This window comes from Pongo pygmaeus, chromosome Y (assembly GCF_028885625.2).
Source record: "Pongo pygmaeus isolate AG05252 chromosome Y, NHGRI_mPonPyg2-v2.0_pri, whole genome shotgun sequence".
In the NCBI taxonomy this organism is placed as follows: domain Eukaryota; kingdom Metazoa; phylum Chordata; class Mammalia; order Primates; family Hominidae; genus Pongo; species Pongo pygmaeus.
The window spans coordinates 2,191,396-2,219,274 of NC_072397.2; the positions used below are offsets into that span (position 1 = coordinate 2,191,396).

The window sequence follows — 27,879 nt, forward strand, 5'->3', positions numbered from 1 at the left end:
TTAAGTTTTTCTTCTTTGGTCAGTGTCTAAAATATGAGTCAGATATTTCCTTGGTTATCTTTGAGATTTATATGTTCCCAGGTTTCTCCTGGGTGGGTAGAAATTCCTGCAGCGTGTACAAAACTGTCCTTCATGCCATACTTCTTCCTACCATTATACGACGAAAACTAACAAAAGAGAGTTTTATAAAATGTTCTTCCTCTTTCTCTCTGGTACCAATAGGAAGCACAATTGTTTTCCCATGGTTCTTCACAAAGGTTCTATTGCACTAAGTTTTAAACCCTTGTGTATACACAATCACATTCACATATACCACACATATACACAGTTACACACATCCGTAAAAATACATACATGCACATGTATACACAGATAAACACATATGTGCACAAATATAGACACACAGATACACATTCACATGCACATGTATGCAGACATACACACACAGATATACACATATACCTATGCACATAAACCATACACAGATATACACATACATAACATACATACAGAAGTATACATACAAACATATACACAGATCTGTGCATACACATATACACACATAACACATGCATGCACACACATCCACAAGCCTGCAGATATACACATGTACACACAGATATGCATATTCATACACACCAAACATACATTCATACTTACACCTATACACACACATACACAAACACACACAGAGATATACACATACACACATGCACACAAATACATACACACATACATACACAGATACACATGTACATACATACCAGACATACATGCATACTTACACCTACACACATACACAAACACACATAGACAGGGATATGCACATGCACACAAATACCTACATACACACGTATATACACGCATATAGTTATACACACACACACGCACACACACGCACACGCACACACACACAGGTACACACACACATGCACACACAACTTTGGCGTAATGGAAATTTGATGATTGGTCATTGGACTCAACCATACAGCCCCTGTCAGAAACAAAGGACCAAAATCGAAGGGGACATGGATGTCACAAACATCTCAACATCTACGGAACCACGTAACTTGGAGAAACATGCAACCGACTAAGGACAGAAGATTTGAGTGAATGCAACTCTTTTTTTTTTCTTTTTTTTTTTTTTTTTTGAGTTGGAGTTTCGCTCTTGTTGCCCAGGCTGGAGTGCAATGGCGTGATCTCGGCTCACCACAACCCCCGCCTCCTGGGTTCAAGTGATTCTCCCGCCTCAGCCTCTTGAATAGCTGGGATTACAGGCATGCGCCACTACACCCGCTAATTTCATATTTTTAGTAGAGATGGGGTTTCTCCGTGTTGGTCAGGCTGGTCTCGAACTCCCAACCGCAGGTGATCCGCCTGCCTCAGCCTCCCAAAGTGCTGGGATTACATGCGTGAGCCACCATGCCCATCCTGACTGCAGCTCTTACTTTGGAATTCAGGCAGCTATGGAGCCAGGATTCCTGGAGCCCACAGGCATGTGGCTCATACATTTCCCTTCCTTTCCATAGAATTGGGTTAGTTTTGTTGCACTGGGTGTCTGGTAGCTCCGGAGAGAACAGATATAAATGTGAAAATGCATGTCTTGGTCATTAGTGTTTCTCAACAATTCTCCATCCCACCCCACTTAACAAGGCCTCTGCTAGAACTCTGGGGTCAGTTCCAAGAGAAAAAAACATCGCTGCCTAAAAGAAGCAAATGGAAGAATGCGTTCTATGCTGCCATGTGTGTTCTTATCAGGCATTATCTAAGTTTCTCACCAGGAGATGTTGAAAAATATTGCTTGATGTACGAAGGGTAACGTACTGCAGTTGTTTATTGAGAAATGCCAGCCGTCATCTCTTGCTCGTTAGCTGCTCTGAATGCTCTTAGAAGGCACCATTCATGCCGCTGTATTCGGGACTGCTGAATTGTGCCGCATTCCTTGATGTTACGCATGTCTCTTGTTGATGAAGTTCTAACCACAGTGCTATTGTGAGGCCGGAAGTGTCCTTGGGTGAAAAAGCGGCCCCTGGGTCACATGCCCCATGATTCAAGTGCACGTGAACCCCTCTAGTGCTTCACTGCCAGGGTCCAGGAGAGAGGGAAAGAATGTCACTGTCCCAGCATCCTCTAATTTACTTGACAACACAGTTGTTCTAGTGTCAGAGTTTTGTTTCGTTTTGTTTTTGAGATGGAGTCTCGCTCTGTCCCTCAGACTGGAGTGCAGTGACACAATTTCGGCTCACTGTAACCTCTGCCTCCCGGGTTCAAGTGATTCTCCTGCCTCAGCCTCCTGAATAGCTGAGATTACAGGCACCTGCCATCATGCCTGACTAATTTTTATATTTTTGTAGAGATGGGGCTTCACCACGTCGGCCAGGCTGGTCTTGAACCACTGACCTCAGGTGATCCGCCTGCCTCTGCTGCCGAAAGTGCTGGGATTACAGGCGTGAGCCACCATGCCCAGCCAGGTATTTTTTTTTTTTTTCGCAGCTCAAGAATGAACTTTTTCTTAGTATCCTGTAGCTAAAATGATGCTTCTCCAGTTTTATTAAAAACACCTAATGCTGGCCGGGCGCAGTAGCTCACACCTATAATCCTAGCACTTTGGGAGGCCGAGGCAGGCAGATCACGAGGTCAGGAGATCGAGACCATCATGGCCAACATGGCAAAATCCCGTCTCTACTAAAAAAATACAAAAGATTAGCCGGGTGCGGTGGCGGGTGCCTGTAATCCCAGCTACTCAGAAGGTTGAGGCAGAAGAAGTGCTTGAACCTAGGAGACGGAGGTTGCAGTGAGCTGAGATCGCACCACTGTACTCCAGCCTGGCAACAGAGCGAGACTGTTTCAGAAAAACAAACAAACAAACAAAAAACAACTAATACTAATGATCACATTTTTGGTCTCAAACATCTTAATTTTGGAAAGAGGAGATGCCACAATGGATACCACACTAAAGAGATGCTCTGGAGAATTTCGCAAGGGAAGAAATTGTCATCTTAGGGAGGGCAAACTGGGGAAGCTTTTCATACACTGGTCATTCACGGGTATGATTAGAAGAAATGCCACACAGACCTCAGGATACCTTGACCCAGAAGGGGTCACTCTGATGTCTTCTGAAGTGAGAATTGATCACATTACCACAGCTAGTCACCACTCACTGGGTGACTTCAGACAAAGAAAATTGATGTTGTCACTGTTCCAAAGGCCAGAAGTCTGAGATCTAGGTGTGAGCAGGGCTGCGCTACCCCGGAGGCTCTAGGGGAGGACCCTTCCTGCCTCTTCCAGCTCCTGGGGGTTCCAGGTGTTCCTGGGCTTGTGGCCACGTCACTTCAGTCCCTGCCTCCATCTCCACGTGGCCACCTCCTCTGTGTCTCCAAATCTCTATCTCCTTGTAAGGACACTAGTAATTGGATTTAGGGCCCACCCTAAATCTGGGATGATCTCATCTCAAGATCCTTCACTTAAGTATGTCTGCAAGGAACCTATTTCTAAATAAGATCCTGTTTCTACATTTTGAGGGTGAGGACATGCACATCTTTTTTTTTTTTTTTAAGACAGACTCTCACTCTGTTGCCCAGGCTAGAGTGCAATGGCATGATTTCAGCTCACTGCAACCTCCACTTCCTGGGTTCAAGTGATTCTCTTGCCTCAGCCTCCCAAGTAGTTGGGATTACAGGCGTCCACCACTACACCTGGCTAATTTTTGTATTTTTAGTAGAGACGGGGTTTTGCCATGTTGCTCAGGCTGGTCTCGAACTCCGGACCTCGTGATCCGCCCGCCTCAGCCTTGCAAAGTGGTGGGATTACAGACGTGAGCCACTGCGCCCGGCCGCAGATACCTTTTTATGACTCACAACAATATGCAACTCTGGCATGCAATCATGCTAGTGGTTTACTTAGGCAGACCCTCCAGGCCTGCATGGCAAGGGAGTGGGGGTTCACGCCACAGCAGAGGGGAGGAAGGAAAACCCCTGTGCTTCAGCTTTTTCAGATCACAGAAAAGAGCAAACCCAGCAATTCAAGGGCAGCGGTCAAAGACTGCAGGTATAGAGCATGAGAAGCAGTGAGCACAGGGCTGGAGGGGAGCACAGAAGTGGTAACGGAGGTCGGGGGTATGAGGGGATAGCCTGAGGTGGGGCCGACCTTCATGGGAGGGATGGCAGAAGGTGATTGAAAGGGAGGATGGGGCACCAGTAACATCAGCTCCAGGAGCTCAGGAAAGTGTAGAAGGGAGCTCCTTCTCCATCCAAGACTGACACCGTGTCTCTCATGCTTTGGTGCAAGGATGCATGGATGCTGAGACTCATAGGAAGGGTGTGTGAGGCGCGAAGCATGTGGGAGGTGGAAAAAGGGAAAGAGGAGGAGAAGGGCTGTGGGGAAATAAGTGAGTAGAATTGCAGAAACAGACCATTGACTTAATTCTCGAAAGGATTCAAAGGCCAGGTGCAGTGGCTTATGTCAGCAACCCCAGCTACTCAAGAGGCTGAGAAGGAGGATCACGTGAGACCAGGAGTTTGAGATCAGCCTGGGCAACATGGTGAAACTCCATCTCTACTAAAAATACAAAAATTGGCTGGGCAGGCTGGTGGGCACCTGTAATCCTAGCTATTTGGGAGGCTGAATCAGGAAAATTGCTTGAACCAGGAGGCATAGGCTGCAGTGAGCTGAGATCGTGCCATTGCACTCCAACCTGGGCGACAGAATGAGACTCTGTCTCAAAAACAAAAAAACAAAACAAAAAAGATATAGGTTGAGCACAGTTGCTCATCCCTGTAATCCTAGCATTTTGGGAGGTTAAGGCAGGAGGGTTGCTTGAGACCAGGAATTCAAGTCCAGCCTGGGCAACATAGTGAGACCCCATCTCTAAAAAAACAAAAAACAAGAAAAACACAAAAATATACATCATGACACCTGTATTCACACTCCTCATACACTGCAGACAAATGCCATTTTGAAGAGAGGGAGCTTTATTTCTGAGTGGGCGGAGGAAGAAGGATGAATTGAGGAAGTGTGTACATTACTTGTTGCTGTGGTAATGAGCTGCCAACACTGAAAACAGCACATGTTTATTTTCTTACATTTCTGTAGGTCAGGAGTCTGAAATGGATTTCACTATTTTAAAATCAAGGTGTTGGGAGGCTTGCAGTCTCTCCAGAATCTCTAGGAGAGAATTCATTCCTTGCTTTTTCTAGTTTTTACAAGCCACCTGCCATCCTTGGCTCATTAGCTGTTACCCCATCTTCAAAGCACATCACTCCGACCTCTGCTTCCATCCTCACATCCCTTTTTTCTGTGGTTAAATATCTCCCTTCCTCTCTCTTATAAAAGCCCTGGGACCCCACTGCGATTACATAGATCATGCAAAAAATGTCCCCATCTTAAGAACCTTACCTGAATCCTATCTGCAATTCCTCTTTGTCCTAAAAGGTCACAAGTTCTAAGAATTAGGATGTGGGCATCTCTGGGGACCAGGATTGTACCTGCCACATAGGGTTTGAACACCTGATGGGATCTGGGAGCCTGATGAGGGAGGGCGTTGCTGAGTCAAAGTGAACAAGTAGGTAGAACAGGTGGGTACAGGAAGTTGCTGATTCCCAAGGGCACCAGATTGGGAGAAGGAAGGGGGGCAGCTGGGGACCCCTCCACCTCTAGGGTCATGGATTTGGAGCCAGGCACTGAGATCCTCCCACCAGGAGAGGGCACCATCTACATATAAAGAGAAAGATAGGCCGGGCACAGTGGCTCCTGCCTGTAATCCCAGCACTTTGGGAGGCTAAGGTGGATGGATCACCTGAGGTCAGGAGTGCGAGACCAGCCTGGCCAACATGGTGAAACCCCGTCTCTACCAAAAATACAAAAATTAGCTGGGCGTGGTGGGGGGTGCCTGTAATCCCAGTTACTCGGGAGGCTGAGGCAGGAGAATTGCTTGAACCCAGAAGGTGGAGGTTGCAGTGAGCCAAGATCACACCACTGCACTCCAGCCCGGGCAATAAAGTGAGACTCAGTCTTAAAACAACAACTAACCGGGCATGGTGGCACACACCTGTAATCCCAGCTACTTGGGAGGCTGAGGCATGAGAATCGCTTAAACTTGGGAGGCGGAAGTTGCAGCGAGCAGAGTTCACGCCACTGCACTCCAGCCTGGCTGACAGAGCGAGACTCCATCTCAAAAAAGAAAAAAAAAAAAAAAAAAGAGAAAGATACACATTGTATATGCAGCAGGACCAGGCCTAAAAGCAACTAACACTAACAGAGAAGTTTTCAAACCTCAGGAAGGTGGACCCAAACCATATCACTGGCTCTTTTCAAGGGAAAATTTGATTTTTTTTTTCCCTTAACTGAACTCTTTTGGGCCACCCTGTTGACTGTAATGAGTACAGACTGTGTTTATCATGGGGAATGAACTTTGCAGTGAATTACTCCAAGAAATGATGCCATTAGCAATGGGTACATGAGTGGAAGCAACAGCAGTGTGGGATCAGAGCCAGGATCTGAGAGACGCAGAGCTGGGAGGCAGGAGAAAGCTGTCTGGGAGCAAGCAGAGGGTGCCAGGCACAATGAACATGGCAAGCAAGGCTAGACCCTGAGGACAGTCAAAGGGCCATTTTCAAGGTTGAGGACTGACTGTAGCCTCACTGTTCCCTGCCATGCCACGCCATATCTGAGCTCCTCTTTCCCTCCTCACTGAGCCCCACGGGATCCTCAGTTCCATTGACCACTGGCCCTTTGCACGTACCACACTTGCTACACAAAACTTTCTGCCTGTACCTTGTGCTGTCTTCATACTTCAATTGTCAGCTCCACTTTCAGCTCCATTGTCACTTCCACTTAAAAGTTCACATCTGTGGCCGGGTGCGGTGGCTCACTCCTGTAATCCCAGCACTTTGGGAGGCCGAGGCAGGCAGATCACGAGGTCAGGAGATCAAGACCATCCTGGCTAGCATGGTGAAACCCCATCTCTACTAAAAATACAAAAAAATTAGCTGAGTGTGGTGGCATGTGCCTGTGGTCCCAGCTACTCAGGAGGCTGAGGCAGGAGAATCGCTTGAACCTGGGAGGCAGAGGTTGCAGTGAGCGGAGATCGCGCCACTGCACTCCAGCCTAGGCAACAGAGCGAGACTCTGTCTCAAAAAAATAAAAAAAAAATTTAAAAGTTCATATCGTGTCCCTGTCTGACCCAAGTTGACCACATTATAAGCATCTAGAAGCCTCACCTCCTTACTGCTGCTCTGACCACAGCACTACTTTTATGTCCTGTAGGCAATTTTGTTTAAATATCTGCTTTCCTCGTTAGATGCTAAGCAACATGAGAGTGAGTGTCTGGCCATGGTTTGCTCATCTGTGCATCTCCAGGACTGGCTGGGTTCCTGGGTGTGAAGAAGCAGAGGTCCACACACATGGGTGAATCTGTGCTGCTTCTCACCACCACACTGCTTGGCTTCCTTATTTCCTTCCTGTCACCTGGAATGCCTACCCTGTACTTCTCTCCAGCGCCAACACCATCATTTACCACCTCGTTCAGCTCCCAGGCATCCTAGAAGCCTTTCCTGACCACAGGGATGCATCGTGGTGCACAATTCCTGCAGCTGCCACTATGGTGCAAGATGAGTCTAGAAGAACAGTTTTGCTGTGCAGTCACCCTTACTCGCTATTGTGATTTTGCCTTTAACATATTGAAAAAGACACAGAAAACACACACCATCCGATCATTTAGTTGCAGGCACATCGTGCGATGCTAAGAATTTGCTGTGTTTTAAATTGGTGTCTGTTGACTCTTCAGCTTCTGCTCCAGGCTTCTTATGTCCCCACTCAGCCCTGAATCCCATTCCCCCTAATCTCGGTAACTTTGGTGGCTTTTGCACCAGCCAAAATCAGATCCTAGGTCTTGAGCAAAACCAAGAGCAAGGAAAAAAATCCCCCATGGGAATCTGAGACCTCACTCTAATGACTTCAGTTGCTGTTGACTTGATTTCCTTCAACTGCTGAAGGAGGTTAGATCAGTTTCCTCTTGCTTCTAGGATAAAGCATCGCAGACTTTGCAGCTTAAAACAGTGCACATTTCTTTGCTTACAGTTCTGGAGGTAAGAAGTCTGAAATTAGTTTCCTGGGGCTCCCATCAAGGTGTCAGCAGGGCTGGCTTCCTTCTGGAGGCTCTAGGAGAGAAAGGGTTTGCTTGATATTTCCAGCTTCTAGAGGCTGCGTACATGCCTTGTTATGTGGCTGCTCCCTCCATCTTCAAAGCCAGCAGTGTAGCATCTTCCAATCTCTCTCTAACACGGACCCTCTTGCTTCCCTCTTTCAATGATAAGGACCCATGTGATGACATTGGTCCTACTTGGGTAATCCAGTAATGTCTTCTCATCTCAAGCTCAGCTGATCAGCAACCTTCATTCCATCTGCAACCTTCATTTCCCTTGCACAGGTTCTGGGAATCAGGACATGGATATCTTTGGGGCCTGCTATTGCTTCTACCTACAACTGGTGTTACAAGACTTGGCCCACTTAATCTTGCAAATCCTTTCTGCCCCTCTTAATGAGATCTGTTCTCTATGAATGTTCAGGACCTCAGGAGTAGGGACCCCAAAGGCTGGGAGCAAAGTAGATGTGACAGGTACCAAGCATAGGATGTGTGACCAGATTCGGTCATGTGATTACATTGTGAGGTGACCCAGGCATTTTCATTAGGAAGGAAAATGGTTGTAGGAGGAGGAAATTGAACACAACCCACACATGGGTGGTTGGAAAATCTGAGAGCTCTCGTGGGCATGCTCACCCATTTCACTCACCATGGTACAGGGGAAATTCTTAGACCTGTCAGTGCAACTATTTGAAATAAACATCCAAGAAAGTCGGCAAACTTCAGGTAGGATGAAGTCAGAGATCCACCCTGAAGCACAGTGAAAGCCACAAGACAGAAGTGACTGATCCCATCCCAGGGATCCTAAAGAAGATTATCATCAGACTTCCCATTGGAAACTTTGGAAGCCGGACACCAGTAGTAGTCTGATAAATTCAAAATGCTAAAAAACAAAACCAATGAAAACATGCTAACCAAGAAAAAAAAATGCTACATGGCTGAAGAAATCATGCAGAAATTTTAGCAACATTTTAAATGATCCAACAAGGTCTGTTGTTTCTGCGCAGATATGGGCAAACATGAGCTTGTATAGCTTATTTTTATGGGTGCAAGGAGCATGCAGTTATCTCCACTAGCATGTTTTTTGTTTGTTTGCTTTGAGATGGATTCTCACTCTGTCGCCCAGGCTGGAGTGCAGTGGCACAATCTTGGCTCACTGCAACCTCCGTCTCCCAGGTTCAAGCAGTTCCCTGCCTCAGCCTCCCGAGTAGCTGGGATTACAGGTGCCCACCACCACGCCTGGCTAATTTTTGTATTTTTAGTAGAGATGGGGTTTCAGCATCTTGGCCAAGGCTGGTCTTGAACTCCTGACCTCGTGATCCACCCACGTCAGCCTCCCAAAGTGCTGGGATTACAGGTGTGAGCCACCGCGCCCAGCCTGTTTTTCTTTTTAACTCATGCATAGGTTCAGAATTTAGTTCCAGGTACGTGAGAGCTCCTTGTAGATGTTTTTCATGGCGAGTCAGCTGGCTTACCAGACCTTGTCTGACTTCTTCCTTTATCTTCCCAACAGTTCAGCACCTTGGTGCGGTACAGGGTCCCATTAGCAGGTCTCATTTCCCACCACTGACTGAACATCAGCAGGCTCAATCCACAAGTCAGGGGCTGGGGATGTCTTGTCAAGAATTCCCTCTTTAGGGGCAGGAATGAAATTTATAACAACATCCATGCTGCTTGATGGAGCCCTCTCTACATGGCAGGTGCTTTGCAAGCACTTTCAGAAAATCTGCACCAAACTGTATAGTAAGAATGATCACTGTCATTCTACAAGTCAGAAACTTGAAAATCAGATTGGTGACGTATTCAGCTAATGCACTGCAAATAAACAGCAGAAGTGAAATTCAGATATCAAGACATTTGTCCTCAAAGTCTATGCTTGCAACTAGATTATGGCCCTGATATCCTAGGGATGAATCAGTTTCAGTTTCCCTTCCTGGACCCCCAGCAAGTAGTACATGGGAATTATTCTAGTGCGGTATAGCGGGGAGCAGTGTAAACAGATAAACAAGGTTTTCCGGGGCCCTGGTTTAGGCAAATAAATCTTACAACATTATCTGGCTCTTTCAAGTAGACTTCAGACTTGGCCTTGTTTTCTAGACTGTTTTGCCCAATGGAAAATAGTGTTTGTATCTTTAGAAGATGTATTATGTGATTTTCCCCTCTCAATATTTTGCAGGGCAGAGATACTGCTTTGATCTATTTTCACATAATAATTATTATTTGAGGTCTCAATTAAGACCAGCATCTTCATCTGTGTGGGGCTCTGAGTTAAGGGCTTTCCATAGACTCACTCTTGCCATTTCTTCTAACTCCCTTGAGCAGAGGCCAGCAGTAGAGAAACTTGATAAATAACACAAGTGCTACAATCCCTGAGTCCTCTAAGAAATGAGACACAAAGGAAAGATCCAGGGACATTTTCACAGATGTGCCCAATTCCAGTGGCCCCAGGTTTCCCACCCTGCTGTTGATATTCTGCCACCCATAGTCATGATCATCTGGCTACAAAACAGCAGGCAGGGCTGTGCATGAGTGATGTTACAGGTGGGCTCATGGCTACATGGATGTCTAGACATGTCTAGGTGTCCATATGCAGGAACTGAGGGAAAGTGAGAAGGAGGGAGGGATGGGTGGACAGATGGATAGATAAATGGATGGAAAGGTGGACAAATGGATAGATGCATGAATGGATGGTGAATTGGTAGGTAAAATGGAGGGATGGATGGATGGATGTTTGGATGGATATTTGGATGGATGGATAGATGGATGGATGGATGGATAGGTGGATGGATGGATGGATGGATGAGTGAATGGCTGAGTGGATAGGTAGACAGGTGGATGGATGGAGAGATGGATAAGTGTTTGATGGATGAATAGACACATACATGGATGGAAAGGTGTTTGGGTGGATGTGTAGGTGGAAAGGTGGATAGATAGATTGATGGGTGGATGGATGGGTAGATGGACGGATGGATCAGTGAATAGATGTGTCAATGAATAGGGGGATGTATCATTGGAGGGATGGGTGAGTGGTTTGGTGGATGAGTAGATGAATGGGTGGGTGGGTGGATGGATGGATGGATGGATGGATGGTTGGATGGATGGTTAGGTGGATGAGTGGATGAGTAGATGGGTGGATGGGTGGGTGGATGGATGGATAGATGGATGGATAGATGGATAGGTAGATAAGTAGATGATTGAATGGATGGATGGATGCATGAATAAACAGGTTCGTGGATGAGTGGATAGATGGATGGGTGGATGTGGGTGGCTGGCTAGATATGTAGATAGATGCAAAGGTGAATGCAAAGAGAAGGATAGATTTATGAGGATGAAAGTGAGAATTTTTCTCCTTAGGTCATCAAGGGAAAATTAAATCCTTACCCACGGAGACATCTTTCATTTGAGTCAGGCGGAGGCTCTCTTTTTCTCTCTCCTGGTGACCAGGACAAAGAGAAATGCAGGTGTAGAGAGCTCTGATCAGGGAGCCCTGCCTGCCTCCTGTCCTGGGTGACCTTTACCAAATCCTCTCCTGTGTTGGGTCTCCCTAACCTTGATTTTCAAACGGTGGCTTCAGGGCTTTGCCTTTTCTGTGTCTGTGGTTCTCTGTCATCCATCAAGTCTCCCAGGGAGTCCCTTCCTGCCTCCCCTCTGTCCCTTTGGTCCCCACTCCAGACCCCAGATTGGGTTCAGGGTTCCTCTGTAGAAGTCACTGATGGGAGTCCACACCCTGAAAATGCCTTTAGTCTTCATTCCAGCCTCTCCTCTCTGCCAAGTGAGCTGCCCTTGCCGGCAGCAGTCACTTCCTCATACGGGGATGTTTGTTCCAGCACACTGAGTAGGCGCTGTCTCCTGAGTGGGAATTGGCTTGGCACAGGCAACCGTATGACATTGTTTCAAAAAGTCATTCAAATTATTTGTCTTGTACATCCTGTCTGGAAGCACGTATATACATTCCCGCCTCCCCACTGGGCACGCTCTTACCCTTGCCCTGCCATTCTGGTGCTAGGAGCTGTCTGTGCTGTCCACTGGGTGGACAGAGTTGTCTTCCCCATGAAAAGAGGAATCAGGGTTTTCATGTGTCTCTTAGAAGCCAGGCATTTGGCACCGGGGCTCATGAACAGCTGATTTTTGAAGTGGTCCCAGGGGAAGCTGAGTTGGTGACTGATAAGAGGAAGGTCTGGGCTGGGTGCGGGGGCTCACGCCTGTAATCCCAGCACTTTTGGAGGCCGAGGCAGGCAGATCAGTCAGGAGATTGAGACCATCCTGGTCAACATGGTGAAACCCCGTCTCTACTAAAAATACAAAAATTAGCTGGCCATGGTGGTGCACGCCTGTAATCCCAGGTACTCAGGAGGCTGAGGCAGGAGATTCGCTTGAACCCGGGAGGTGGAGGTTGCAGTGAGCCGAGATCATGCCACTGCACTCCAGCCTGGGTGACAGAGCGAGACTACATCTCAAACAAAAAAAAAAAAAAAAAAGAAGAAGAAAGGAAGAAGAAGAAGAAGAACATCTGAAGAATTGGGATACTGAGGCATCATCTTCCTTGCTCAGTGGATTTGCGGTTTCATACCCTGGATTTCCTGAAGCTTTGGGGTTTCTTTTTCTCATTTTTTTTTCTTTGAGATGGAGTCTTTTTTCTTTATAAATTATCCAGTCTTAGTTATTTCTTTATAGCAATGTGAGAACAAACTAATGGTGCTGGTCTCCTCAAGGAAACTCCTGCCATACCCCCTCCCTCATCTTCTTTCTCTCTCTCTTTTTGTTTTGAGGTGGAGTCTAACTCTCTCGCCCAGGCTGGAGTGCAGTGGTGCGATCTTGGCTCACTGCCACCTCTGCCTCCCGGGTTCATGCCATTCTACTGCCTCAGCCTCCTGAGTAGCTGGGATTACAGGCGCTCGCCACCACGCCCGGCTAATTTTTGTATTTTTAGTAGAGATGGGGTTTCACCATGTTGGCCAGGCTGGTCTTGAACTCCTGACTTCAAGGGATCCACCTGCCTCAGCCTCCCAAAGTGCTGGGGTGACAGGCGTGAGCCACCGCACCTGGCTGGGGATCCTTTTTCATCTCTGGTGGATGACAAGGTGTATTTTCCTCTTGCTGGTCCAGGGGGCAGCAGAGGGAGAAGGAGACTCCAGTGTTTGGGGGTCCGTGTGTGTGTTCTTTTCCCCGCTGGTGCCCGCTGTGGGAGGTCACATAATGCAGATGGATAATGATGGCACAGACATATCCTGGCTGGTGGCCTCTCCTACTTTACTTCATTTGTGATGGATGCACCACCCATTGAGTTGATTATAAAAGGCTGATAAGGCTGGGCACGGTGGCTCACACCTGTAATCCCAGCACTTTGGGAGGCCAAGGCAGGCGGATCACCTGAGGTCTGGAGTTCAAGACCAGCCTGACCAACATGGAGAAACCCCATCTCTACTAAAAATACAAAATTAGCCGGGCATGGTGGCGCATGCCTGTAATCGCAGCTACTCGGGAGGCTGAGACAGGAGAATCGCTTGAACCAGGGAGGCAGAGGTTGCGGTGAGTTGAGATCGCACCATTGCACTCCAGCCTGGGCAACAAGAGGGAAACTCCATCTCAGAAAAAATAAATAAATAAAATAAATGAATAAATAAATAAAAGGCTGATAATAAGCAAATTGCTAACTATGGGGTCTGTGACTATGGACTCTTTCTTGTGTTCAGAATAGCTTTTCTGCAGAGTTAACTGTGCAAACCCAGGACAGCAGATTCTGTATGTGCCCTTCAAGTGGTTTAGATTTCAGATTACCAAGATAGAAAAATATGTTTGACTACCTGTCCACAGTTCTGTATTTTCAGTTCTTGTCCACAGTTCTGTATTGTCAGTTCTTATAATGGGACTAAAAATAAGACAACCTGAGCCTTGTTTCCCACACCCTTGAATGCACAGAACCACAGTTGTGAACGATGTTTTTGTTTGTTTGCTTATGAGATGGAGTTTCACTCTTGTCGCCCAGGCTGGGTGCAATGGTGCGATCTTGGCTCATTGCAACCTTCGCCTCCCAGGTTCAAGTGATTCTCCCACCTCAGCCTCCCGAGTAGCTGGGATTACAGGCACGTGACACCACACTTGGGTTATTTTTTGTATTTTTAGTAGAGACGGGGTTTCACATGTTGGCCAGGGTGGTCTTGAACTCCTGACCTCAGGTGATCCACCCACGCGGCCTCCCAAAGTTGTTGGGATTACAGTCGTGAGCCACCGTGCCAGGCCTGAGCAATGTTTAAATCCTCAAAGCATCACTAGAATTCTGATAATTGTTTTTACAAAGAAGAAAAGGAATCATTATTGGCAAGGATGTGGATTCATTAGAATTCTCCTACTTTGCTGGTGGGAAGTTAAAATGGTATAGCCACTATGGAAGGCAGTTTTATGGCTCTTCAGAAAATTAAACACAGAATTACCAAGTGATGTAGCAATCCTACTTCTACCTAATACCTAAAGGTACTGAAAACAGATGTGCAAACAGAAATTTGTACACAAATGTATGTAGCAATATCCAAAATGCCAAAAGGTGAAAACAATCCGATGTCCATCTAATACTAAGTGGATAAACCCCATGTGTTCCGTCCATACAATGGAATATTATTGAGCAATGAAAAGGAATGAAACAGTCACATGCTACAACATGAATGAACCTTGAAGACATTATGCTAAGTGCAGAAAGACAGACACAACACGTCACATATTGTAGGAGTCACTTTATATAAAATGTCCAGAATAGTTAAAGCCATCAAGGCAGAAATTGACTTCGTGGTTGCTCAGGGCTGGCAGGGGCGGGAATGAAGAGTGATTACTTGATAGATACGAAGTTTTCTTTTGCAGAGATGACGGGTTCTGGAACTACATAGCGGTGATGGTGGCATAACACTGGGAATGTACTAAATGCGCCTGAATTGTTCACTTAAAAATGGTAAAAACAGGCCGGGCGCGGTTGCTCACACCTGTAATCCCAGCACTTTGGGAGGCCGAGGCAGGCGGATTATGAGGTCAGGAGTTCGAGACCAGTCTGGCCAACATGGAAACCCCGTCTCTACTAAAAATACAAAAATTAGTTGGCTCTGGTGGCGCATGCCTGTATTGCTAGCTGCTCAGGAGGCTGAGGCAGAAGAATCGCTTGAACCTGGGAGGTGAATGTTGCAGTGAGCCGAGATCGCGCCACTGCACTCCAGCCTGGGCGACAGAATGAGACTCCGTTTCAAAAAAAACAAAAGGTGAAAACAGGCTGGGTGCAGTGGCTCACGCCTTTTAATCTCAACTCTTTGCGAGGCCAAGGCGGGAGGATTGCTTGAGCCTAGGAGTTCAAGACCAGAGTGGGCAACATAGTGAGATCCAGTCTCTACCAAAAAATTTTAAAAAATCAGCTGGGCATGGTGGCGTGTGCCTGTAGTCCCGTCTCCTCTGGAGGCTGAGGTGGGAGGATCACTTGAGCCCAGGAGGTCAGGGCTGCAGTGAGAGGTGTTTCTGTCACTGCACTGTAGCCTGGGTGACAGAGGGAGACCCCCATCTCTAAAACAAATAAATACATATATACACAAATGAAAAGGTTAAATGATGAAGTTAATGTTATGGGTATTTTTCTACAACAACATCCTTCCCCACAGAAATCTCAGTGGAGAAGACAGGAGTGTGGCAGACCAACATGCTTCTGGAGCCCCACAAAGCTGTCCCTTTAATTGGCAGCGTGCCTGGTAAAGGCTGTTTGCTTAGTGGACGTTGACCTCTGACCTTGTCCTCCACCTGCTGGCCCAGCAACTCCTGCTATCTTCATTTTGTCCAGTTCACCTCTCAGTCCCCAGAGCCGTAGAACCATCTATAGGTTCTTGCTTCTCCCTTTTCCCCTAGAAGCATCTCCTGGGAATCACCCCTGACCAAAAGCCCCAGGCACCTCTTCTCTCCAAGACCCCCTCCAGAAGCCTAAACAGCCCTTACATTCATTGCCTTTGGACCTACCCGAAGTCAACAAGTTCCAAACTCGTCAGGAACTGGAAGAAGTCTCAGCCCCAAATCAATAGCAGCTGTTGTCAGCTCCTCCCAGCTCAAAGTCCCCCAGAGATCGGTTCCCTGGTCTGAGTCAAGAATGAGAGACTGAAAAGCACGGGGATCTGGTGCTTTTTCTTTGTAGGGTTACTCCCTCTCCCCACCAAAAAACCTTCCAACTGAAAGATCACTGATTGGATGGGTCAACCAACCTCAACCACCAGATGTCTTTGAGATGGGGAGCCAGCCCCCTAAAGCTGAGTCTCTGTGTGTGGCTTCCAAATACCTGGTCCCCTGGGTGCAGACAGAAGAGAGGACACAGAGGTTGGACATCTCCCAGAGGAGGGGGAGACTGGCTGGGCACCAAATAATCTTGCTTTCCTCTCTGATGTCATAGGAACATGAACAGACTTGGAGCTGCTGATTGGAAGTATATATCACCTGAAGGAGACATTGGTTCCAGAGCCATTAGTTCCTAACCTCCTACCATACTCTCTGCATGGTGGAAGATGCCAGAACATTCTCAGAGCTTGGAAAAAAAGAGGAATTGAGGGAAGGGATGGGGGTCAAGAGAGAGAGAAGGGGAGGAGGAATGTGAGAGAAGGGAGGGACGGAGGAGAGGTGAGGAAGAATAACTCAGAAGCTCAGGTCTAACTTCACCCCACTCCCCTTAGGACCCCCCCCCCACTCTAACTGTTGTTTCTGAGAGTTTCTAGGGGCCACCCATAAACAATGAGGTTAAATGTAAATGGAAGGGCAGGACTCTGTTGAAGTCTGCAGAAGGTACCCTTTTGGCTGCATAGTCACCAGCTCTCATGACCCAAAGAGGAGAGTGAGCAGGTGACTGGATCATCAGTGAGGGTAAATCTGGAAGACAGAATTGGGGCCAGGTGCAGTGGCTCACAACTGTAGCCCCAGCACCTTTGGAGGCCAAGGTAGAAGAAGCACTTGAGCCTCAGGAGTTTGAGACCAGCCTGGGCAACATAGCCAGACCCTGTCTCTACAAATAATTTTTAAAAATTAATTGAAGGATTTCTAAAGACTGCTTGAGTGGTTTATGTCTCCTGGAGTCAGAACCCAGGGAGGGTTTTTGCTGAAATACCAAAGCCACAGGAAGCATGAATAGAGATGTTCAGACAGAAATTAAGTTTGAAGAAATAGATTTTGGCAGAGAGGCATGTGGCCACAGACAAGAACTCATCATGCATTCATTCTTTCATTCACTCAACAAACATTAAATGGACTCCCTCTAACTGCATTTCCCTCTCTTGACAAGAGGGATACATCAGAGAGAGACAGGCTGAAGGAATGTAGAGTTGATATTGGACCTGGGAGCTTTCCAAAGGCACTGTGCTCTCCTGTGCCCTTCTGCACATCCCAGTCTCTACGATGTTGACGGTGTTCGTGGGTGTCACATCGCTATTGAGATACCAGAAAGAATATGCATGAACCACAGTGACAAATGTCATTCATAATCCTTTTCAGCACAGAATAACCTACAGAAATGTTTTCTGTGTACCTTCCCCTGGAATAGTTTGTGATTCTGATGCAACTGGAGACAAAACATCTCTTATCCATGGCCTCTCTTGAATCAATTTTATCTCCAATCTGCCTTTTCATGGGCACTCTAACAAGAAAGCAAACAAGGAAAGTTCAGCTGGTCTAGCAGTTTGGAGACAGCAAATTATCTTACTGTTGATGTGGACAAAGAGCCTCTTGCAGAAAGACTATACTTAACTCTGAGAATCTGGGTCCCAGCTTTTTTTTTTTTTTTTACCCAGAGAGGTGTAAATCTGAAAGAATCCGGGTCCCAGCCGAGCTGAGAGAGGGATAAAATCACAGAGGCATGCCTCCACTCAGAATACATCATTATCATGCTTTTATATGGAAGGCACAGCCATTCACTCATTGTCTGATAGACATTTCCATTGAACGTTGGATCTCTTCAGACCAAGTGTCTGCAAACATGATGGGTTTTGCACTGATGCTGAGGATGAATCCAACAGGAAAGATACAGAGAAACGTCACATTGCACCCCAGAGACATATGCAATTATTGTTTATTGATTAAAAATATAATGAAAATTAGGAGGCCAAGGCAGGCGGATCATGAGGTCAGGAGTTCGAGGCCAGCCTGGCAAATATGGTGAAACCCCGTCTCTACTAAAAATGCAAAAATTAGCCGAGCGTGGTGGCACACATCTGTAGTCCCAGCTACTCGGGAGGCTGAGGCAGGAGAATCGCTTGAACCCGGGAGGTGGAGGTTGCAGTGGGCCGAGATGGCGCCATGGCATTCCAGCCTGGGTGACAGAGCAAGACTCCGTCTCAATAATAATAATAATAGTAATAATAATGAAAAATAAAAGAGGAACAAGGGAAACCAAAAATAAGCATATAGAAGAGCAGTTTAACATGCAATTTCATTTTAATTATTTCTGCTTTAAGTTTGTTATTTAAATGGTATCGCAAACGAACAAGGCTGGCCACTCGTTCCCTCTTCTGTTACCCTATCGTTGGAGGTTTTGTTCTTTGCCTTGGTATGTTGAGAGAACCCAGAAGTCTGTGAGTAAAATTCCAGGGCTCTGTCAACTCAGATGGGACAAAGTCTACATCTCTGGGTTCACTCACTTGTAACTGAAATTCAGCATTGCCTGTGGACATAGGCAACATCCCACAACAGTATTAGTCTTGCCTGTAGATTTCTCAGCAGCCATTATCACAGATACTTTCCTATCACTGTACAGGAGTTGCAGATGAAATATTCTTTATACTCATGACCACTTCAGCGTTACTGTGCTCCTTGGACCTACCTCCAAATATTTTAATCTTATGAGTATCTAATGCATTACTGTGTTTCCATTACACGAAATAAAACAGTGACTTAGCAGTTGCCCGGGTGAAGGGCACCACTTCCAACAGGGGGAACTAATCATTCAGGGTTTTCAAAAGTTCTCTGTGTAGTTGGATTTTAAGCTCCAGAGTTAATCTGATAGAACTTGCTCATCTGGTTTTAAGAAGTGTGGTTAATGGGGATCTCTTGACTGTAGAATCAGTTTTAAAACACCACATTTACTTCTGACAGTAGGTAAATTTTACCTTGGGCAGAATTGTATGGCCTTGGTGGTAGTTAGTATAAATTAGTATGAATTAACTTGGGCATATGTGAAAATTAGTATAGCATAAATTAATGAAGGCCTATGTGAAGTTTTGCAATTATTTTCTATATTCACCTAAAATGGAATTGCACTGGAAATATAGTATGCTTCTTTTGTGATTTCTACATATCTCTGTTTTTTTCTCATATCAGATTCTACTTTACCCCTCAGTGGCAGTCATTTTACACTCCTCTCTGTCTCAATGTCTGAGGCACCCTGGGACCATCCTGGCTGGAAAGCATAGTGACATTGCTAGCCTGAGCTGAAGTGCTGATTAAAATAAATTGAAAGCTGAATTACCTTATGAAGAGCTGCTTTACCCAGGAACAAATATGGAGAGGAACTCCTCGAAACTGTGTTCTCAAGTAGACCACTTTTGAGAAATTATACATTTATCATAACATCTCAAGTCCTGCTCTGCATAGAATGACCATTATTATCAAGAAAAGTTCTGCATTCTCTGTAATTCATAAGGAAATGCAGGCCTAACCAGAAAACAGAAACTGTGACAACCTTGCGTCAGACACATTCAATCTCTCTATTCACAGTTGCATTCTCTCTCTCTCTTTTTTTTTTTTTTTTTTTTGTTTACAAAGCCAATCACCAATAACTTGGAAACAAAAACAAAAACAAAAAAACATGAACACATTGTTGAGCTCGCTTCTGAGAAAGATTCTGCATTGTGAATGTCAGGATTCCACATTTCTGAAGCACCTTTGCTCCTCCAGAAAGCATATCTCTAGTTTCGTGGTGATACGAGAGAGAAGTGACAATTGTCTATATTATCAGGATGGCCCATTGTTGTCTGTGGATCTCAATCAATGTGGACACCAGCCATGATCAAACTCTTTCTTTTTTATCTCTCTCCTCCCTTCCTTCCTCCTTCCCCTTCCCCTCCCCTCCCCTTTCCCTTTCCTTTATCTTGTTTCTTGCTTTGTTTTCTTTCTCCCTTCCCTTCCCTCCTCTCCTCTCCTCCCTTTCTCCCCTCCCCTTCCCCCTCCCCTTCCCTCCCATTCCTCCTCCCTTCCCCTCCCCTATCCCCTCCCCTTCCCTCCGCTTTCCCCTCCACTCTCTTCCTCTCCCGTCCCCCTTCCCTTATCTTTTCTTTTCTTTTCTTTTCTTTTCTTGAGACAGGATCTCGCTCTGTTGCCCAGACTGGAGTACAGTGAAGTTATCATGGCTCACTGCAGCTTCGACCTCCTGGGCTCAAGCCACGCTCTCTCCTTAGCCTCCTGAGTAGCTGGGACTACACACACACACCACCATGCCTGCCTAATTTTTAAAATTTTTATATTTTTTTGAGACAGGGTTTCATGCAGGTTTTCATGCCCAAGCTGGAGTGCAGTGGTACAGTCTCTTGGCTCACTGCAGCCTCTGCCTCCTGGGCTAAAGCGATATTCCTACCTTGGCGTCCCAAGTAGCTGCGACCACAGGCACTAGCCACCACATTTGGCTATTTTTTTCTTTTTTCTTTTTTAAAGACACAAGGTTTCACCATGTTGTCCAGGTTGGTCTCGAACTCCTGAGCTCAAGCGATACACCCACCTTAGCCTCCCAAAGTGCTGAGATCACAGGCATGAACCACCATGCCCAGCCTGGTTAATGTTTAAATGTTTCCTGGAGATGGAGCTTCACTATGTAGCGCAGGCTGGTCTTGAACTCCTGGGCTCAAGTGATCCTCCCACCTCAGCCTCCTAAAATGCTAGGATGACAGACATGCGTGCCCATACTCAGAGACGTTCTTTTCTTTCTTTTTTTTTTTTTAATTGTTTTTATTTTTTTGAGAGGGGTCTTGCTCTTGTCCCCCAGGCTTGAGTGCAATGGCTCCATCTCAGCTCACTGCAACCTCCACCACCCGGGATCAAACAATTCTCCTGCCTCTGCCTCCCAAGTAGCTGGGATTACAGGTGGCTGCCACCACACCCGGCTAATTTTTGTATTTTTTAGTAGAGACAGGGTTTCATTATGTTACCCAGGCTGGTCTCGAACTCCTGACCTCAGGTGATCTGCCCGCCTCGGCCTCCCAAAGTGCTGGGATGACAGGCGTGAGCCACCGCACCTGGCCGACCATGCTTTTACACAAACATCCCAGACCCTGGGGACGACAGCTGACCAGAGAGTGATTGAACTATGCAGAGTCCCAGCCTCATCTCCCAAATCCCTTCTCTCTCGTTTGCCCACCTATTACCCCTACCTTAAAAAAACACCCTGTAGAAATACCCACTAGGGCCAGACGCATTATGTGAGGCTCTTCTTTTTTATTCTTTTTTTTTTTTTTTTTTTTTTTGAGATGGAGTCTCACTCTGTTGCCCAGGCTGGAGTGCAGTGGCATGATCTTGGCTCACTGCAACCTCTGTCCCCCCAGATTCAAGCAATTCTCCTGCCTCAGTCTCCTGAGTAGCTGGTATTACAGGTGTGCACCACCACGCCTAGCTAATTTTTGTATTTCTAGTAGAGACGGGGTTTCGCCATATTGGCCAGGCTGGTCTCAAACTCCTGACCTCAGGTGATCCACCTGCCTCGTCCTCCCAAAGTGCTGGGATTAACAGGCATGAGCCACCGCGCCTGGCCAACCATGTTTTTATACAAGCGTCCCAGACCCTGGAGATGACAGCAGACCAGAGAGTGATTGAACTATGCAGAGTCCCAGCCCCACCTCCTAAATCCCTTCTCCTCTCTCCTTTGCCCACCTACTACCCCCACCTTAAAAGAACACCCTGTATCAATACCCACTAGGGCCAGACACATTATTTGAGGCTCTTCATTATTTTCTGAGACATCAATAGACCATATGTGTTGGCAGAATAATTGACTTTGCAATTTACATTGGTGATATAGGAGGGACAGATCCTGCTTCTCGGAAACCTCCATGATTTGCACATATGCCTGCGTCCTCCTTTGCAGGCGTGGTGTTTGGGAAGGAGCAGTGAGCCACGGGGGATGGGAGCCCAAGGTGTGGCCCTGCGGGGAGGGTCCAATGGCCCATGAGTGTGGGTGATTCAAGAATGTCAGAGCGGCTGAGCACGGTGGCCCGTTCGTGTAATCTCAGCACTTTGGGAGGCCAAGGCGGGCAGATTACCTGAGGTCGGGAGTTGGAGACCAGCCTGGCCAAGATGGTGAAACCCCATCTCGACTAAAAATACAAAAATTAGCTAAGTGTGGTGGCAGGTGCCTGTAATCCTAGCTACTTGGGAGGCTGAGGCAGGGAAGTGCTTGAACCTGGGAGGCGGAGGTTGCAGTGAGCCAAGATCATGCTACTGCACTCCAGCCTGGGCAACAGGGTGAGACTCCGTCTCAAAAAAAAAAAAAGAACATCTGTCATTTGCAACAACACGGGTGAACGTGAAGGATATTGTGTTCAGTGAAATAAGCCAGGCACGGAAAGACAGGTACCACATGAACTCATTCCTATGTAAAAGTCTAGAAACCTTGATCTCACAGAAGCAGAGAACATAGTGGTGGTTACCGGGGGATAGGTATGGGAAGATGTTGGTCAGAGTATTACAGGCCACTAGACAGGCATGGGCGGGCAGGAGAGGGCTCTTCCCCCACCCACCAGCAATGCCAGGTGATGGTTCAGCGATGATCGCATTGCCTCTCTGAAAAATGATAAATTGGCGGCTGGGCACGGTGGCCCACGCCTGTAATCCCAGCACTTTGGAAGGCTGAGGCAGGTGGATCACGAGGTCAGGAGTTCAAGACCAGCCTGGCCAAGATGGTGAAACCCCATCTTTACTAAAAATACGAAATTAGCCAGGCACGATGGTGCATGCCTGTAATCCCAGCTACTCGGGCGGCTGAGGCGGGAGAATTGCTTGAAACCGGGAGGTGGAGGTTGTTGCAGTGAGCTGAGATCGTGCCACTGCACTCCAGCCTGGGCGACAGAGTGAGACTCAGTGTCAAAAAAAAAAAAAAAAAATTGGCAGCCTGTGGCAGGGAGAGACCATTTCCTGATGTTCCACACCTGTCACACTCAATTGTTCATTGAGTGCAAGTGCCGTGGAGACACAACTTCCTACACATGCACATTAGGAGAAAACATGGCGGAATATGACCTTCTGAGGTCACTCCACTGGAAACAGGAAGGAAGTCTCAGATATGGGCATGCTACAACTTCTTAAACCTCATGCTCACCTCCCAAGCATAAGGAGGGCACTCTGCATGCGGGCAGCTCACTGTAGGGGAAGAATCATGGGAAAGGGATACGAGATGCTAGAAGTGGACCAGCCTATAAGGTCCTATAAAGTTAAACACCACACTTGTTCTTCAGGGTGCCTGCTTGGGTCTCTTTCAAGTGTACTTCCATTCTTTTCTGTTCTAAAGCTTTTAAAATAAACTTCCACTCGGCTGGGCACAGTGGCTCATGCCTGTAATCCCAGCACTTTGGGAGGCTGAGGTGGGTGGATCAGAAGGTCAGAAGTTCGAGACCAGCCTAGCCAATACGGTGAAACCCCCTCTCTACTAAAAATACAAAAATTAGCCATGCATGGTGGCACACACCTGTAATCCCAGCTACTCGGGAGATTGAGGCAGGAGAATTGCTTGAACCCGGGAGGTGGAGGTTGCAATGAGCCGAGATTGCACTGCTGCACTCCAGCCTGGGCGGCAAGAGCGAGACTCTGTCTCAAAACAAAAACAAAAACAAAAACCTTCCACTCCTGCTCTGAAACTTGCCTGGGTCTCTCTCTCTCTGCCTTATGGCCCTCAGTCAAATTCTTTCTTCTGAGGAGGCAAGAATTCCAGTGGCTGCAGGCCTGTATGGATTCACCACTGGTAACTCAGATACCTTCCACCGCATTATAATAAAAGGACAGAACATTTCAGTTAGACCTAAGGAATAAGTTCAAGAGATATATTGCACAATGTGGTGATTGTAGTTAATATCAATGTACTGCATACTTGAAAACCACTAAGACAGTAGATTTTAACTGTTTTCACCACATTAAAAAAATAAGTATGGGCTGGGAATAGTGGCTCACGCCTGTAATCCCAGCACTTTGGGAGGGTGAGGGGGGTGGATCACGAGGACAGGAGATTGAGACCATCCTGGCTAACACAGTGAAACCGCATCTCTACTAAAAATACAAAAATTTAGCCAGGCGTGGTGGTGGGCACCTATAGTCCCAGCTACTTGGGAGGCTGAGGCAGGAGAATTGCTTGAACCCAGGAAGCAGAGGTTGCAGTCAGCCAAGATTGCACCACTGCACTCCAGCCTGGGTGACAGAGCCAGACACCGTCTAAAAAAAAAAAGTATGTGTGGTAATATGTTAATTAGTTTTAGTTACCCATCTCATAATGGATACATATTTCAGTATATGAATGGATCATGTTGTATATCAGAAGCATATCTAATTTTTATTTGTCAATGACAAAAAGAAAATAGTCCTTATCATTGTGACTGGCTCAGGCTAAACACACATACACTATTTTTATTTCTGCAGTTACTCTTCTATTTCTGTGCTATGTCTTAAAATTATCCATTGCAAATGGCATGTAGCTTTGAAAATATAAACTTGCCACCTGACTAAAACTTTTCAGTTCTGTCATAGTTTTTTTTTTTTTTTTTTTTTTTTTTTTTTTTTTTTGAGATGGAGTCTCCTTCTGTTGCCCAGGCTGGAGTGCAGTGGCATGATCTCGGCTCACTGCAACCTCCACCTCCTGGGTTCAAGCGATTCTCCTGCCTCAGCTTCCCGAGTAGTTGGGACTACAGGCGCACGCTGCCACACCCGGCTAATTTTTTGTATTTTAGTAGAGACAGGGTTTCACCGTTGTTGCCCAGGCTGGTCTCGAACTCCTGAGCTCAGGCAATCCGCTCGCCTCAGCCTCCCAAAGTGCTAGGATTACAGGCGTGAGCCACCGTGCCCAGCCTCTGTCATGGTTTCTAAAACACCGACACCACAACAGTAATCCTTACTCAACTTCAGCTCCTCCTCCTTTGTCTAAGCCAAGTTTAGCCGAAGAAAACATCTGCCGAGAAAGTAAAAACAAAACCATCTGCCAAAGGCAAGAACCCGGTGGGAAGCCCCCTGAGCCCAGTGGCCTGCAGAGTCTGTTCTAGTGACAAAGCAGGCAGCTGGAAGAGAGCAGGGCTGTGAGACAGCGTGGGTGGGTTTTATCTGCTGCTTTTGTAAATTCATTGCATGATGCGTCTGTTTTTCAGAGGTCCCAAAGCAAAGAAACAAAGCCCCACAGAGTTCACCCAGAGGGAAAGCCTTCATTGGATCAGGCTATAAGAGAAGGACTCTCCCCTGAGAAAGATAAATACTTATTTCGGGGCCTTGTTTAGAGAAAAAGGAAGAATGATGGCTTTCCCGTAGAAATGTTTACTTATTTTGTGATTTGAAAATGGACTTTTGTGTTTTAGGAATTATGTGGACGGGATGTTTTCTTGGGTGATAGGATTTGAAATTGCAGAGGGGAGCAGGTGCCATGTGCTGGCAATGGCCGCCTGCCTGCCTGCCTGCCTGCCTGCCTGCCTTCTTTCCTTCCTTCCTTCCTCCCTCCCTCCCTCCCTCCCTCCATTCCTCCTTCCCGCCCCGTTTCTTCCTTCTTTCTGTGTTTCTTCTTTCTCTTTCTTTCTCTTTCTTTCTTTCTCTCTCTCTCTCTTTCTCTCTCTCTCTTTCATTTTGTTTGTTTTAATGAGTGAGAGTAGAGAGAAAGAAAAGAACTGTTTCTATTTTTTGTCTACCTTTATTTTAAGGAGAGAGTGAGGATACCATGCCACACATGCAGGGTTCTGAGCAGAGGGCTGCACCCTGCTTAATTCTAAAGACACCTAGACTTTATCCTGAAAGCCGCTGAGAGGCCCACATTTTGAAACACTCAGACTCTCAGAAGAGGATAGAATGGGTTGCCAGTGTAACAGGGAGAGAAATCGAACATAGCTGACTCCATCTTGCTTCTGACTCCTCAAGCTAACTGCTTTCAGGTACTTCTGCACACGGGCCAAGTTAATCATGGAAAGAACTTTGATTACAGTTTAACTGGAAAGCAAGGATGATAAGAGTTCCTTTCCAAAACTAACCTCTGAGGAGATAAGAAGGGCATGCACACAAGTAACAGTGTTATGTTGAAGATTTGCAGGAGCACTGTGACCTGAGCAAGGACAAAGAAGTTTTGCAATCTCCTTGGGCCCCTGCTGATGCCCAAGTGTCTGTGGTCACCAGCCACCCCCCTCACCTCAGTCTCCTCCTTGTTCCCCTTCTCAATGTACAAAGAAGCTTGAGATTCATGCCTTTAAAGATGGTTCGTTAGGACATGGGTCCGGTATCTTCCTGACTTGCTGGCTCTCCAAATAAAGATGCTTTTCTTGCTCTTTTTGTCTCTTGAATGATTGGCTGTTGTGCAGTGAGTCTCAGGAACTTTGGACTCCACAGCACCAGGACAACTCTCAAGACTCCCAGTCTCTATGGGGTGCAGGAATCACTGGGGAGTCTGGCTGAAATGCAGACTCTGATTGAGGAGGCCTGGGACATGAGGCCTGAGATTCTGCATCTCCAGTAAGCACCAAGGGAATGTTGATGCTGCTGATCCAGTGACCACACCTTGGAGAGCAATGCTGAGAAGCTGGTGGAAGAGCCCAGGCTGATGAGGATCTGAACATGGTCCATAGCAGGGAGGTTGGGGAAATGAGATAAAAATGTTAAAAATGGCAGTTACCTTCCTGGAGAAGAAATGGCTTTTCCATTCCTTATTAGGCTCATGTCTTTGGAAATAGCCCCCAGTGGTCTCCTTCCTGTTATATACCTGCAGTTACCATGTTCTTGTTAAGGAAGAATTGCAAATGCAAAAAAAAAAAAAAAAAAAAGAGGAAGTTGATCATGTTTGGTTGCTTTTGGTCATGTTTAGTCATCACAATAAGTAAATAAAATCTGAAATTTCCCCCTGACTTTGCAAATGTTTTCTTCAAGGAGAGCAATAGACATGTGTCAGCCTTATTGGATTTCTTTGGTTCCTGAACAGCCTGCCATGAGGTATGAAGGACACGTGATCTTTTATGTAATTGGTGAGACCCAATGTCTTCCAGATGTTGGGTGTCTCATCCCACTGTGAGGATTTTTTTTTAAATTATTTTTTTGAGATGGAGTCTTGCTCTGTTGCCCTGGCTAGAGTGCAATGGTGCAATCTTGGCTCACTGCAACCTCCACCTGTCAGGTTCAAGTGATTTTCCTGTCTTAGCCTCCCGAGTAGCTGGGATTACAGGTTCGTGCCACCACACCCAGCTAATTTTTTGTATTTTAGTAGAGACGGGATTTCACCGTGTTGCCCAGGCTGGTCTTGAACTCCTGAGCTCAGGCAATCCACGCCCCTTGGCCTCCCAAAGTGCTGGGATTACAGGCATGAGCCACTGTGCCTGGCCGAGGGCGGATATGTTTTTAAAACTTAATTTCCCTTTAGAAAAGAGAATTAACCTACATGTTGGTTCTTAATTTATCTTGAGTAAAAGTTGTCTTTGCTAATATGAATTTTTAAAGTCATCAATTGGTTCAAACAGTTTTGTGTGATTCACCTCTAAATGTTTTCAGCAGACGGAGTAACAAGAAAGAAAAGGTTTTTTGTTTGTTTTTTGTTTTTTGAG

At 46.5% G+C, this 27,879-nt stretch overlaps 1 long non-coding RNA gene across 4 annotated transcripts in view; it reads left to right on the forward strand.

Annotated features, from left to right (window-relative positions):
* The window catches only part of LOC129025679 (uncharacterized), a 56,337-nt gene extending 29,149 nt beyond the window's left edge, over nt 1-27,188 (forward strand). The window contains exon 10 of one of the 4 annotated variants that reach the window (XR_008497352.2): nt 26,650-27,188. This is a non-coding gene — a long non-coding RNA (uncharacterized LOC129025679). Of the gene's footprint in view, nt 1-7,297; nt 10,889-16,544; nt 19,425-19,453; nt 21,542-26,649 lie in introns of those variants that run through there. The other 3 variants (XR_010125560.1, XR_008497354.2, XR_010125561.1) reach the window with 3 other exon arrangements.
* The last annotated feature ends 691 nt before the right edge of the window (nt 27,189-27,879 follow it).